This window comes from Dama dama, chromosome 5 (genome assembly GCF_033118175.1).
Source record: "Dama dama isolate Ldn47 chromosome 5, ASM3311817v1, whole genome shotgun sequence".
Taxonomy (NCBI): Eukaryota; Metazoa; Chordata; class Mammalia; order Artiodactyla; family Cervidae; genus Dama; species Dama dama.
In genome coordinates this window covers 104,543,606-104,557,436 of record NC_083685.1, presented here as the reverse complement: position 1 = coordinate 104,557,436, position 13,831 = coordinate 104,543,606, and the positions used below count along the sequence as shown (strand labels likewise).

The 13,831-nt window shown below is 52.7% G+C and overlaps 1 long non-coding RNA gene across 1 annotated transcript; it reads right to left on the bottom strand.

Moving 5' to 3' along the window:
* Positions 1 to 6,942: 6,942 nt before the first annotated feature.
* On the bottom strand, positions 6,943 to 9,422 carry LOC133056014 (uncharacterized). The gene is made up of 3 exons (XR_009692723.1): positions 9,278 to 9,422; positions 8,904 to 9,007; positions 6,943 to 8,093 (listed from the first exon to the last, which is right to left on the bottom strand). It is a non-coding gene; the product is annotated as an uncharacterized LOC133056014 (long non-coding RNA).
* Between the last annotated feature and the right edge of the window lie 4,409 nt (positions 9,423 to 13,831).

Genomic DNA, 13,831 nt, shown 5'->3' with positions numbered 1-13,831 from the left:
TCGCGTCCAGCTGGCTCAGAGCTCGCCTCATCCCACGCTTGTCTGCTGATCTTGGGCGTCCATCCGCAGGGACAAGCTGTGCTGAGGTAGGGGTTGGAGGAGGGATGATGGGGCTCAGGTGCTGTTGCCAAACACATCTTGGGGAAGGAGAGAAGAAGCAAGACATGCAGACCTGAGTCCACTCCCCATGGTGGAGGGCTGTTACTGAGACCTGCCGGGCTTGGGTTCTGATGGAAAAATGCCCAGGTGCAGGACACACCCACCTGCCCTCCCCCACCCATCTCTGCAGGCGTGAAGGGAAGTAACCATGCCAGGGAAACTAGGATCCTCTGAGGACTGGAAGGCCTGTGTGCAGAGGGCACGGAGTTGAGTAATTCAGACACACTGTCAAGAAAGTGCAGGGATGTGGGAGAAGGCGAGGGTGGGATGTTCAGAGAGAATAGCATTGAAACAAGTATACTATCAAGGGTGAGACAGATCACCAGCCCAGGTTGGATGCATGAGACAAGTGCTCAGGGCCGGTGCACTGGGAAGACCCAGAGGGATCCGATGGGGAGGGAGGCGGGAGGGGGGATCGGGATGGGGAACACATGTAAATCCATGGCTGATTGATGTCAATGTATGGCAAAAACCACTACAATATTGTAAAGTAATTAGCCTCCAACTAATAAAAATAAATGAAAAAAAAAGTGCAGGGACACTGACTCAGCTCCACCCCGACCCCCTGCCAGACTTTGTGCAAATCCACCTCCCAAGACTCAGTCTCCTCGTCTGTAAAATGGGCTCATTCACCTGACTCACAGGGTCCAGCAAGGCTGAAGAGTTGTCTGTGCATCTCCAGGTGCATGTCTGCCATGTGAAAAGTGTACGCAGGTCTCCTGGGGGTCATTCCACAACCAGGGCTGAGCAGGCCTTGGGTTCCCCATCCGTGCCCCAGGAGGCAGGCTTCCTGACCCCAGCGTGAGCCCGTCAGAGTTTCTGGGACCAAGAATATGTGATTGAACCTGGCAAAGGGGACTTTGCAGGTGTGACCAAGGCGAGGGCCTTGGGATGGGGTGAGTAGCCCGGCGATTCAGGTGGGCCCAGCGCCGTCACAAAGGCCCTGTACCAGAGAGGCAAGAGGGTCAGGGTGGCGGGAGAGGTGAGGACAGGAGCAGAGGTCAGAGGGCTCTGAGGATGAAGGAGGGGCCGAGAGTCAAGGAATGCTGGGAAAAGGCAGGAAACAGATCCCCCCACTACCCAGGGCTGCGGCGGGCTCTGGCAAGAGCACAGATCTGCCCTCATGTTGGGCTCTGAGCTCCAGAACTGAGTGGAGACGCTTTTGTTGTCTTAAGCCAGTTAAGCACCAGGTCCGGTGAGCCCTGTGTGTGTTTGTTTTGCCCCATCTTGGTGGCCTTGGCTGCAGTCTCCTCCGGCTCTTCCGACCTGGAAAGCCTCCTCAGTCCTTCTCTCTCATGAACTTTACTTTTCAAAGAGGACTCACCAGGTGTTTTGTAAACCATTGCTCAACTTGGGTTTGTCTGATGCTTTCTAAGGATTGGATGGGAGCTGTGTATTATCGAAAAAATGGCAAAAAAATGTCAGGAGGGACAGGACACTGCATGCCATTGCCGGGGATCCCAACCTCATCCACTAGTGACCCTGGTGTCCTCCAGGTCTCTCTGTTATAGAATTATTGTTTTTTCCTCTGTAACTAATAAATATTTGGGGAGAGATAACTTGCGACCATGTGGATCTTGCTTCTCCTTAAACATTCTCCCACTGATTTTAGCGTACAGGGTGGCCCTTGCCTGTAGCAGCAGTCTGCTGTTCTCCTGTGACCTGCTGTCTCCCTCATGCCTCCATGTTTCTTTTTCTTTTTTTAATTTTATTTATTTGTTTTATTTACTTTGGGCTGTGCTGGGTCTTTGTTGCTGCAGGGACTTTTCTCTGGTTGTGGCAAGTGGGGGCTTCTCTCTATTTGTGTTGCTTGGGCTTCTCATTTCTGTGGCTGCTCTTGCCGCAGAGCACAGGCTCTGGACTTTGGGCTCAGTAGTTGCAGGATGTGAGCTCAGTAGTTGTGGTTCCCGGGCTCTGTGGTGCAGGGGCTTAGTTGCTCCATAGCATGTGGGATCTTCCTGCACCAGGGATTGAACCCATGGCTCCTGCGTTGGCAGGTGGATTCTTTACCACTGAGCCACCAGGGAAGCCCCAAATCCAGTACTACTCTTCATCTTGATTTGTTCCTCAAATCTCAAAGCCAGTGTGGCTGGAGGCTCTGTGTTGATGTCTGTTTGCAAGAAGGTCGACCAATCAAGCCCCAGTCTGTCCGTTCATTCATGGGTTCATTCCTTGACTCACTCATTCAGTCATTCGTTCACTCGACAAGAATCACTGGGCCTCTGCCCCATGCCGGCACTGCTGGAGGCCCAGCAGCAAAGGAAACAGGGGAGATTGGGGCCTGTTCTAATGAGGGCTGGGAGAGTGAGGGCTTGCATTTATTCCAGGCAGCTGCTGAGGGTCTAGGGTTGTTTTGTTTTGTTTTTGAAACCAAAGTAGGCTAAGTGAGTCTTCCACACAAAAACTCTCCATGGGGGCCATGGTTCAGGATAATTGAGGGCAGTCTTATTTAAAGCAAGATGACTCCTCACCTGTTTACATGACCCCGTAGCACATTTCTGTCTTTGTTCCTTTCAGCAGAAGCAGTATTGCTAGAACCCTGGCCTTCAGAGTCACCTCGCTGGGCAACTTGCAGGCTAGGGTCCTGGGATCCCCTGGGTGCTGGGGTGCCGTAGGGGCAGATGTTCAAGAGCCAGAGGCTCTCAGCCTCACTTCTGCACAAGAGCGGCCCCTCTGCCACCCGTTTTATGAACTGGGCTTCCAGCCAGCGTTTTATTGGAAGAACAGTTTCTGGTGTTAAAACCAGAGTCAGTTGCCTCTTGTCTTCCTTTCTGAGGAAAGGAAGTGGCATGGCTAAGAATCCAGACCTGGTGGATCCCAGCCCTGCACCTTGTGACTTCAGGGTCCTCTGTAGCTCAGTTCCATCATCTGTAAAATGGGTGACAGATGCAACTTCCCCTTTAGTGGGGCTTTCGTGAGGACTGTATTGCAAATTCCATGACCGGCAGGAGCACACTCCTGATTTAAATTTCTAAGTTAAAAAAATGACAAGGGACCAATCTTCTTAAAAACACTCAAATATTACAAAAGGACCCAAACGTATCTAGAAAATTCCCAGTGTCACTTCCAAGGGGAACTACAGTTAACACAGCTTAGTGTATGTTCTTCCAGACTGTGTTCTATGCCATTGCAAACTTACACAGTCAGGCTTAGAAATGCTTTGTTCAAGTGTGGAATTTCACTGTACTTCCTGCCTTGCAATTTGTCACCCACAAGGGGCGAGTTTCCTCACCAGGAACTCTGCAGATTTCCCAGAGGAGCTGGCATTTGAGCAAAGGTGACGTGCAAAGACTAGGGGTGCCACCCATCTGGGGGAATGACATTCCAGGAAGGGGAATAGTAAGTACGAAGGCCTTGAGGCAGCGAGCCTGGCTTGTTCTAGAAAAGAGCCAGGGGGCCACTGTGGATTGCCATGTAGCCCTTAGAAAGGTGCATCACCAAATGAGGAAACTGGCCCCGAGAGGGGACCCAGAGTGCCCCAAGGCTTGTGCGGCAGCTCGAATGTGACAGGCAGCTAGTTCCTCCTCCTCCTGCCCTGTCCAGTGAAAGTCAGGGCTACTTGGAGGGGACATGCTGGGAGCCTGAGGACAGGTGTGATCCAGGTCACAGTCCCTGCCCCAGAGCCTCAGTCTCCTAGAAGCTCAGGGCTCCTGCTCTTCCCATCGCTCAGCCTAACGTGTCTGAAGCGTGACAAACATTTCTAAGGGCAATCATGAAGCAGGCTCCTCCACTCCCGGGACTGCAGGGGCACAGGGTCTCACAGTCCGTTATGCAGAGACTTGCACCCCCTCCCCTCTGGGTGGGGCCAGGAGTGCCCCGCGTGGGATGTGAAGAAGCCTGTCAGACTAGTTGGGCTGCACAGGGGTGACCTGGGCAGAAGGGGTGGAGGCCTGAGGATGGGGTAGGGGTTCATCTCAGATCTGTTCTCGCAGAGTTGGACACGGGCAGGGGGTGTCTTCATGCTGCCAGCACCCCTATACAGACATCAGCCCTCTCCTGGGGGCACCACCCTCTGACCTCTGACTCTGCAGGTCTGGACGTGTCGGTTCTTTCTCCATGCTCTTCCCCAGGCCCAAGCAGTAGACAGGCACAGTCTTCTGCCCACCCCAGCGGCTGCTGTGGGCAGCGTCCCCACGTGGGGCTGCTATGAACACAGTTGCTGGGCCCCTGGTGCCCAGTTGGGCATGTCCTGCAGAGACTGAGTCCTGCTTCGTTTCTGCGAGCGGTGGCACCGGGCCCAGGAAGGGTCCTCTCAGGTGCACGGTCAGAAAGCACAGGCCTCCCCATCCACATGGCCCCATGAGCTCGCCTCCCAGAGGCACTGGGGCTTTGGGCCGGGCCGCAGACCTGGGCCCAGCAGCTCTGCTCAGGAGGTGTGGGGCTCCTGCTCCCTCCCTCATCTCTCTGGAGGTCAGCTTTGGCCAGTTGCCCCCTCACCCACATCTCCACTTCTCCGATTCCACGTGTCCAAAGCGAAACTCGCTGCCTGCCTCCCAGTCCACATCCTCCTCTGTTTTCCATCTCAGTGACCTTGAGGAGGGGCTGATGTCAATTGCCTCCCTAACATGGCAAAGACGCCCCATGGCCACGCCCACCCCCAGTCCTGAGGATGAGGTCATTCCTGAGTCCTCCACCCACAGCCAGAGGGCCCCTTCCTAAACCCAAGTCTGTGTGCGCACAGTTCTCTGCCTGAGATTCTGTGCTAAAGGCCTGGCTCACCTCAGCCTGTGAAAACAGAGATGGCCATGTGCAGGCGGGACACAGGACCGGTGCCCTGTACCATCTCCGAAGTCGGCTGAAGAAAGAAGAATGAACCTGGATGCAGCCACAGCCCAGGACCCCAGTTTATGGAGAGCACAAGGGACCCAACACATGCACGGGCCTGGCAAAACTCAGGCCACGCCACCTGGCGGGCTGTTTGCTCCGTCTCCATCTGTGGGAGCTCTGTTAAGTGATGTACAGTCTAATGTAACTGATGTGCAGTCTAATCACCATGGGAGTCCTGATAACTTATATACAGTCTAATCTAACTGATGTACAGCCTAATCACCATGGGAGTCCCGATAACTGATGTACAGTCTAATGTGACTGATGTACAGTACAATGTAACTGATGTATAGTCCAGTGTAGATGATGTACAGTCCAATGTGGCTGATGTACAGTCTAATGTGATTGATGTACATTCTAATCATCATGGGAATCCCAGTAGCTGATGTACAGTCCAATGTGGCTGATACATGGTCTAACGTGTCTAATGTATAGTCTAATGTAACTGATGCACAGTCCAATGTAACTGATGTACAGTTCAACATGACTGATATACAGTATAATGTAATTGACGTACAGTCTAATCACCATGGGAGTCCCAATAACTGATGTACAGTCTAACATTAGACTGTACCATATAGAACATATATGGTCTAATGTGTCTGATGTACAGTCCAATGTGACTGATGCACAGTCCAATGACTGATGTACAGTCTAATGTGACTGATGCACAGTCCAGTGTGACTGAGGTACAGTCCAGTGTGACTGAGGTACAGTCCAATGTGACTGATGCACAGTCCAATGTGACTGAGGTACAGTCCAGTGTGACTGATGCACAGTCCAATGTGACTGAGGTACAGTCCAGTGTGACTGATGCACAGTCCAATGTGACTGATGCACAGTCCAATGACTGATGTACAGTCTAATGTGACTGATGCACAGTCCAATGTGACTGAGGTACAGTCCAGTGTGACTGATGCACAGTCCAATGTGACTGAGGTACAGTCCAATGTGACTGATGCACAGTCCAATGACTGATGTACAGTCTAATGTGACGGATGCACAGTCCAATGTGACTGAGGTACAGTCCAGTGTGACTGATGCACAGTCCAATGACTGATGTACAGTCTAATGTGACTGATGCACAGTCCAATGTGACTGAGGTACAGTCCAGTGTGACTGATGCACAGTCCAATGACTGATGTACAGTCTAATGTGACTGATGCACAGTCCAATGTGACTGAGGTACAGTCCAGTGTGACTGATGCACAGTACAATGACTGATGTACAGTCTAATGTGACTGATGCACAGTCCAATGTGACTGATGTACAGTCCAATGTGACTGATGCACAGTCCAATGACTGATGTACAGTCTAATGTGACGGATGCACAGTCCAATGTAACTGAGGTACAGTCCAGTGTGACTGATGCACAGTCCAATGTGACTGATGCACAGTCCAATGACTGATGTACAGTCCAGTGTGACTGATGCACAGTCCAATGACTGATGTACAGTCTAATGTGACTGATGCACAGTCCAATGACTGATGCACAGTCCAATGTGACTGAGGTACAGTCCAGTGTGACTGATGCACAGTCCAATGACTGATGTACAGTCTAATGTGACTGATGCACAGTCCAATGTGACTGAGGTACAGTCCAGTGTGACTGATGCACAGTCCAATGTGACTGATGCACAGTCTAATCGCCTCAAGCAGTGCTTGGCACACAGTGATGGTGCCTGTGCTCAATTGCCCAGTCATGCCCAACTCTTTGGGACCCCATGGACTGTAGCCCACCAGGCTCCTCTGTCCATGGGGATTCTCCAAGCAAGAGTACTGGAGTGGGTTGCCTTGCCCTCCTCCAGGGGATATGACACAAAAACATAATTAGAAAAGAAGATTGATCCTGCTGACATTTAATTGGGTTCAAGGAGAAGCCTAGGTCCTCCCGCTGGCACGAGGATCACCTAACACTGAGGCGGCCCTGATGGGACTTTGGCGGGAAAGGGCAAGACCTCACGGCAGATGCCTGGCTCAGGGCTGCTGGTGCTCTGACTGGCATCACCACCCGGGCCTGAGAGGTGATGAATTTTTAGCTTTCGGCTCAAAGCCCTGCAGAAAGGGACTAGCCCTGCTTGCTCTGCCTCTGGAAGGACCAGGACAATCTGCCCCCAGCGCCCACTAGTAGCCATGTATACTCTCTGGCTTTCATCTGTAGAGGCAAAATAAACAAGTTTGGGGAAAACAAACAGGGAAGCCCGGGGCGGGGCGAGTGCTGACACTTGATTCACTGCTCGGCAGGAGGCCACTTGGAACCAAAACCCTCACCCAGCACTTTCCTTGCCCGGCCCTGAAATCACAAACAACCCCTTGGCCAGAGTCCTACCAGGCTTCTGACGAGCACAGCCTGCTCTTCTGACACAGACTACACGATTAGACATGCATAGGTGCCTGGGAAGTGCCCGGCCGGGTGCTGGACACTTGGCTCCCCAAGAATCCCAACCAGGCTTTCTCAGGACAACGAGTCTTGGGCGGTGAGGGTGATGGTGGCCAAGAGCAGCGAGAGAACACTGTGTTTTGGTGTCGAGCCCTTTGCCGGGGCCAGACCACCAGGCAGAGAGAGAGAAGAAGAATGTGCAAGGATGTTTCAGGCCAAGGAACTGAGTGAAACACCACAGTGGTGGTGCTGAATCACTCCAGAAGCTGGTGACTTTGGGAAAGTGACTAACCCTGGGGCTTGGGTCTGGTCACCTGTAACACTAGGCTAATAATAGAAACCGCCTCCCCTGGCTTGGCGACTGAATGAGATACTGGAGGTAAAGCATTTGGCCTGTTGCCCAGCGTGGAGTTCAGGACTCATTCAATTCTCATTGTCATTAAAAGAACAAGCTTTGCGTGTTTTAGACCATCTGAGGAGCCGTTTTTAAATGTTGGTTGGTAATGTCTGTGCAGAAGCTGGCCGTGAAAACAGGAAGCACAGACTCTGAGGGCAGCTGGGACTGGAGACCTATTCCTGGCGGGGCCAGCTTGCTGCAGAGCATTTGGCACAAACTGTAGTCTGTCCGCCCCTTCTCATTTCTGTCCACTTCTTCCCTTGGGTGGTGGAGGAAGGGCTGTTTTTGAGGCTGCAGAGAGGAACGTGGGAATCCTTGGTCCTTGTCAGGCTGTAATAAAGACATGAAATCTGCTGCATTTGCTCGTTTTTGCTGCAAACCCCATTATTTTCTAGTTGTGATGATGGAATATCACCTCACGTGAACTTAAGTAGAAGTAAACGTTGGAGATCCCCAGGTGATGATGGTGGTTAAGAACCCGCCTGCCAGTGCAGGAGATGTAAGAGTTGCAAGAGATGTGGGTTTGAGCCCTGGGTTGGGAAGATCCCCTGGGGGAAGAACTGGTAACCCGCTCCAGTGTTTCTTGCCTGGGAAATGCCATGGACAGAAGAACCTGGTGGGCTACAGTCCATAGGGTCACAGAGTCAGACACAACTCAAGTGGCTTAGCACAAACAAGCAATCCTCTCAAAAAGGGATTTACTGCCCCACATCAGAGGAGAGGACAAAGATGGACCTCAACAGCTTCAGGCACAGCTAGATCCAGGTGCTCAAGTCTCCATGTGCTCTGGCTCTCCAAGCCTCCTGGTCACAGCTCAACTTGCATTTCCTAATGAATCTCCCTCACCCTCCTACACCCCTGTCATCACTGGGGAGCCCACACTGGCCTCACAAAAAGCCCCAAGAGGACACATCCCCCATCCTGTGGCAGGACCTATGTGTCCTTCTCTTCCTGGATGGTCCAAATGTTCTCACCCACTATGAGCACTGCCGGGAAACTTTAAAGTGCTCCATCTCCCTTCTCTCTCATCACTGAACCACAATCTTCAAAAGAAATGCCAAAAAAAAAAAAAATGCCACACAATTTAGTACTTGCTCAGGGTACTAGCCAGGACCCTGCAAGACAGAAACCTCAGCTCACACTGGTCTCGTGGCTGCTGGCTTCAGGCTCCACAGTGTCCATAGGACTCCCTTCATCTCTGGTTCCTTCCTGGAGCTTGGCTGTGAGCAGGACAGCTCCCGAGCCTGGTGGGTGGTGGGCAGGGAGAGGAAACAGAGCTGGGAGGAGACTCATTTGAAAACAGTAATAGTCCATTTCCATCCCCACACTCGCATCCGTCTCTGCTTGCCTACCTTCTCTGATGGGGAGCTTACCACTTTCAGGAGTGACTCCCTCTATGGACTTGCTCTCCTGTCGGTGTGTGTCCCCCACTGGGCCAGTCCGGCCTCATACCAGGATAACTAACCACCATCCCCTGTCCTCTCCCCCCTTCCCTCCTTCTGCATGGAACTCACCGGAGGATGGGCTGGACTCACGGGACCATCGTCCAGGGAGCCACAGAGCGCTGAGTTGATCTCAAAGGGACAGTCCTGCTATCTCATTTCCCGGCCCCAGATAGCTACTTCCTTGCTGGAGGAGACAGGGTACTGGGGAGCAGGAAAGGGCCGGGGTAAGCTATCCACAGACGCCTGGTTTCCAGGCCTTCCTGGAAGGTTGCTGTTGACATCAGCCAAGCAGTAGGCAGGCCCTTCTGGAGCCCAGTGTAAACAGAGAGATGGGGAAGGTCAATACTGGGGCGGCGAACCGTGAATAAGCATCCTGTCCACGGAGCATGACCTTCTCCCAGAGGAATTCGCCTTGTTTGCAGATCATATCGATGCCCAGCCCTCCCATCTCACGTCAGATTGAGGGGAGAGACGGCTGCACACAGTGGGGGTCAAGTTAAAATGTGTCCAAGGTTTTTTTAATTGTTTCCCTCTCGTGCTTGTGTGAGCGACTTTGAGCTCAAAAACACACGGGGCATAGTTATGAGGTGTCTCGGGGCCTGGTCAGTCCAGAGGGGACACGTCTGCACTGGCTATGGGGCTGCCATTTGCTGAACGAGGGGACGGTGGTGTCATCGCTGAGCCTGGTTCAGCTCACCCTTCTCCCGGCTCCTCCTCGGCCCAGGGGGTGGACGGGAAGCAGGAGCCTCCTTCCCGGGACCCCCACACCACTGGCCCCCATGCCGCCCGCCGGGAAGGACACATGCACTGGCCACAGGCCAAGATACTCACCTCACACAGTGGAGGAAGCACGTGGTTTTCTGGAGCCACGTCCGATCTCCAGCCTCTTCCCGTTCTCCTTGCTGTCCCTGTGTCTGTCACCTTGCGGCACTCAGGCTGGCGGGAGGGAGGGGCACCCTGTGGGCCCCACAGGTGGGCGAGGGGGCAATGGGCAGGCTGGGTCTGGCCTGAGTAGAGGACTGTGGACTCGTCAGAGGGCAGGAAAGGGGGGGATGAGTGGGAATAGCACAGATTTTCCGGGAGAGCTGTGGGCTCCGCTGGAATTCCTGATGGTGGCACCATAGCCTTGCTCCTGGGCCTGGGGTGGGGGCTTCTGGACCAGGTTCTTGGAAGGTGACAGAGGCTGCCAGCATGCACCGTCCTGGATGAGGGCTAGGTGGGTGGTAGGGTGGGGGGACCTGGTGTTTCTCATGCTCACCAGAGGCTTGCTTCTCATTGTGGACCTTGGACCAGCAGAGGCCTGGGAGCTCCTTAGAAGTGCAGACGGGTCAGGCCCTACCCCAGGCCCACTAGTTGGAATCTGCATTTTACATAACTTTAAATGACCACTCCCCCACCCCAAACTGTTGTATTTTATCTGTGGAGAAGGAGAAGCAGGGATTGAGAATCAGGGCCCCTGCTCAGCCGAGGCCATTTGGAGCTGATGTTTTTATCCAAATCTGGAATCCAGAGCTGGGTCAAAGCATGCTTTTGGGTTCAGAACACTGAAACAGTGCGGGCTCCACGTAGAAACACACTTTGAACAAACGCGGCAGCGGGTCCCCAAGGTGTGTCTCATCACCGAGCCTGGGATGGTGACTTTACTTGGAAATGAGGTTTTTGCAGATGACAAGGGATCTCGAGGTGTGAGCCCACGGATTCCCCGGGTGGCTCCTAAACGCACTGATGTGCGCAGGCCAGAGACAGCAGAGGCACAGACGCACACACCAGGCGGAGGGCAGTGGCCACAGCTGCCAGGGGCTCTCAGAGGGCACGCTGCCCTGGGGCCACCTTGATTTCAGACGGGGGATAAATCTGGGTCCTTGGAAGCCCCCAGTGTGTAGTCGTTTGTTGTGGCAACCGCAGGAAGCTGTGGCCATGCAAACGCCTTCCCAGACAGAGAAGGAAAAACAGCCAAGAGTGACCCAAGAAGAAGCAGTAACCTGGCTTGTCCCCAGTTTCAGTGATCTCAGCTCTGTTCCTCTCATTTCCTTGTTTCCTTTCCTAAAATTTTTTTAATATTTATTTTTTATTTATTTATCCAGCTGTACCTGGTCTTGGTTGTGGCACGTGGGAACTAGTTCCCTGACCAGGGATAGAATCTGGGCCCCCTGAACTGAGAGCACAGAGTCCCAGCCACTGGACCACCAGGGCAGCCCACTCCTTGTTTCTTCTTAATGCTCCTTGAAGCCAAAATACAGTCCAGACTGCAGGCACTGGTCCTGCGTGGTTGGCTGGTCACCAGACGGTCAGAACCAGCTGGGCGTTCAAACGCACTGTGTGGTTTGCTCCTCTCCATCTTGTTTGGAGATTGTTTACAGCGATCATGATGCAGTGGACTGAGTCAGATTTTAACTGCTTACATCCCCCTCAAAAGCGGACTTTTTAAACAAGGCCTTTGGCCGAGTCTGCTCATCCTCAAGGACTGTATTTCAGTTGCTCTAAAGCCAGGGTGGCAGCCCTGAGTTTGGACAGAAACTTTGCAGGCTCTGGGGCTGTTAGAGCATTTCAACACTTCCCTCTAAAAAGTTTCCAGGATTCAAATACAAAGATTCAGGGCAGTAGTTTTCAACCTCGACTCACCTTGGAGACACTTGGGAAGCTTAAAAAGTAACAGCAGCAGTGTTTGGGCCTCCCACCAGATCAGACTCTCTAGAGGAACCTGGGCAACCACCTGCCTTGTAGAGAAGAGCCACCTCAAGGGGCTCCATGGAAGTCTCCTGTGTCGACATCCTTTCCATGTGTATTTATTTTACGGTGCAGCCATGTTATTGGCTGCACCGGGTCTTAGTTATGGCATTCAGGATCAAGTTCCCCGACCAGGGGCTGAACCTGGGTCCCTGCATTGGGAGTGTAAAGTCTTAGCCACTGGACCATGAGAGACGTTCCTCAGTACCTTCTTTGGAAATGCCTTTCTGCTTAAATTAGCAGCTAATCAACTCTCTGTTGCCCACAGTAAGCACCTGGATCGATGCAGGGTATAGACCATGGTAACCCCCATTTCATAGAGTAGGAACCTCAGGCTCAGAGAGGTGTGGCCCCTTGACCAAGGTCATACCTCTGGGTAAAGCCTTTGGCAGTGAACAATTGCTCCCTTGATGATGCCGGAGCAGCTGGGGAGGGAAGGTGTTCATGGTGTCAGCTGGTGCCCAGAACCCCTCACACAACTGGTGGGCTCTGCCGACCAGTGGAGAGGAGGCGACCTGACCTCAAAAGGACTCCTGGGCATGGGAGACTTTCCAAGTACAGGAGTGTGTGTCCAGAGTGCGCCTCTACCCTGCTCACTGTCGAGGAGCCCTGGGTCAGGGCCAGCCCCGCTTTGGCCATTGCAGGCAGTAGGATGACACATGTCAGCACTATTCATGTGGGTGGTCCCCACCCCCAGGTTGAGTTTTGGTTTTTGGTTTTGGCTTTTGGGGCTTTTGGGTGGCTTTGGGGGAATGTTATATCCACATCTGTATTTGTATCAGGCAGAAGGGGGGCCTGGAAGGTGGTGCTCACTGCCAAGCAACCTGAGCCACCCCATGACTCATCAGAGTGGGGGCCACTTCCCCATAGGTGAGGAGTGGGCAGAGGTCACCCTAGGGATGGTCCCCAAGCCTCCCATCGCAGCCCTCTGCACTGGGCATCTAAATTAGGCTCACTCCTCCAGAAATCAGGGGTTGGGGCCCCAGAGGCCCAGGAGAGGCACAGAGGTGAGAGGTCACAAGATGCTGCCCCTGGGGGTGCAGTCTGGACCTCTCTTGTGTCCCTTCTGGGAGGCTGCATGGCATTGGTGTTTACATGGGCTGTAGTTAAAGTACAGTTTCTGACCAGCAGCAGTGTCTGAGGGTTTGGACAAATGAACATTTCTGAGTTCCTCCTGAATCAGAAGTTCTGCCTGTGGGGCTCCGTGCTCTGGGTTTTAATGACCTCCGGGTAACTCTGCTGCACCTCAGGCCACTGGCTGAGGTGAAAGCCACTGGCTTGTGCAGCCCTGTGAAGTAGGTACCACAATGTATTCTGCTTTATTGCCGAGGTAAAGGAACCTCAGAAAGCTTGAGCCAGTTGCTCAAAATTACACGGTTATTAAGAGGGAATGAATTAGAAAAGGTGACTAAATTAGTTCAGATTAAGTTCAGCTGTGAATAACAGAAATAAAACCCCAAAGACTCATAAATACTTTATCAAACTAGTTTATTTTTTTCTTCATGGTCCAAACCACATGCTGGAGCTCCAACCACAATCCAGGAAGCCAAGAGGAGGAAAGGGAGGAAGGAAGCCTTTGCGTATGACTTCAGCTTACATCCCATTGGCCGCAAATTAGTCAGTTGCTTCACCAGCAGAAAGAGAGGCCCTGGGAAATGAAGTCTGTGTTTCAAGTTACCATGCACACAGGGGAAGCCTGGGGTTCTACTGCTGTGGGAGAACATAGATGTTGGGGACAACCCAAGGGTGCAGATGGAAATCAAAGCTGATAGTTTATCTGAGGCTATTTTGTTAAATGATGCCTCTCTCCTCCCCTTTCAGAAATCATGTAAAGACCAAGACTTCTTGAGCATCTTCCTGCTGCTTGCTGCACCCCTTGCACCTAGAACAATGCAT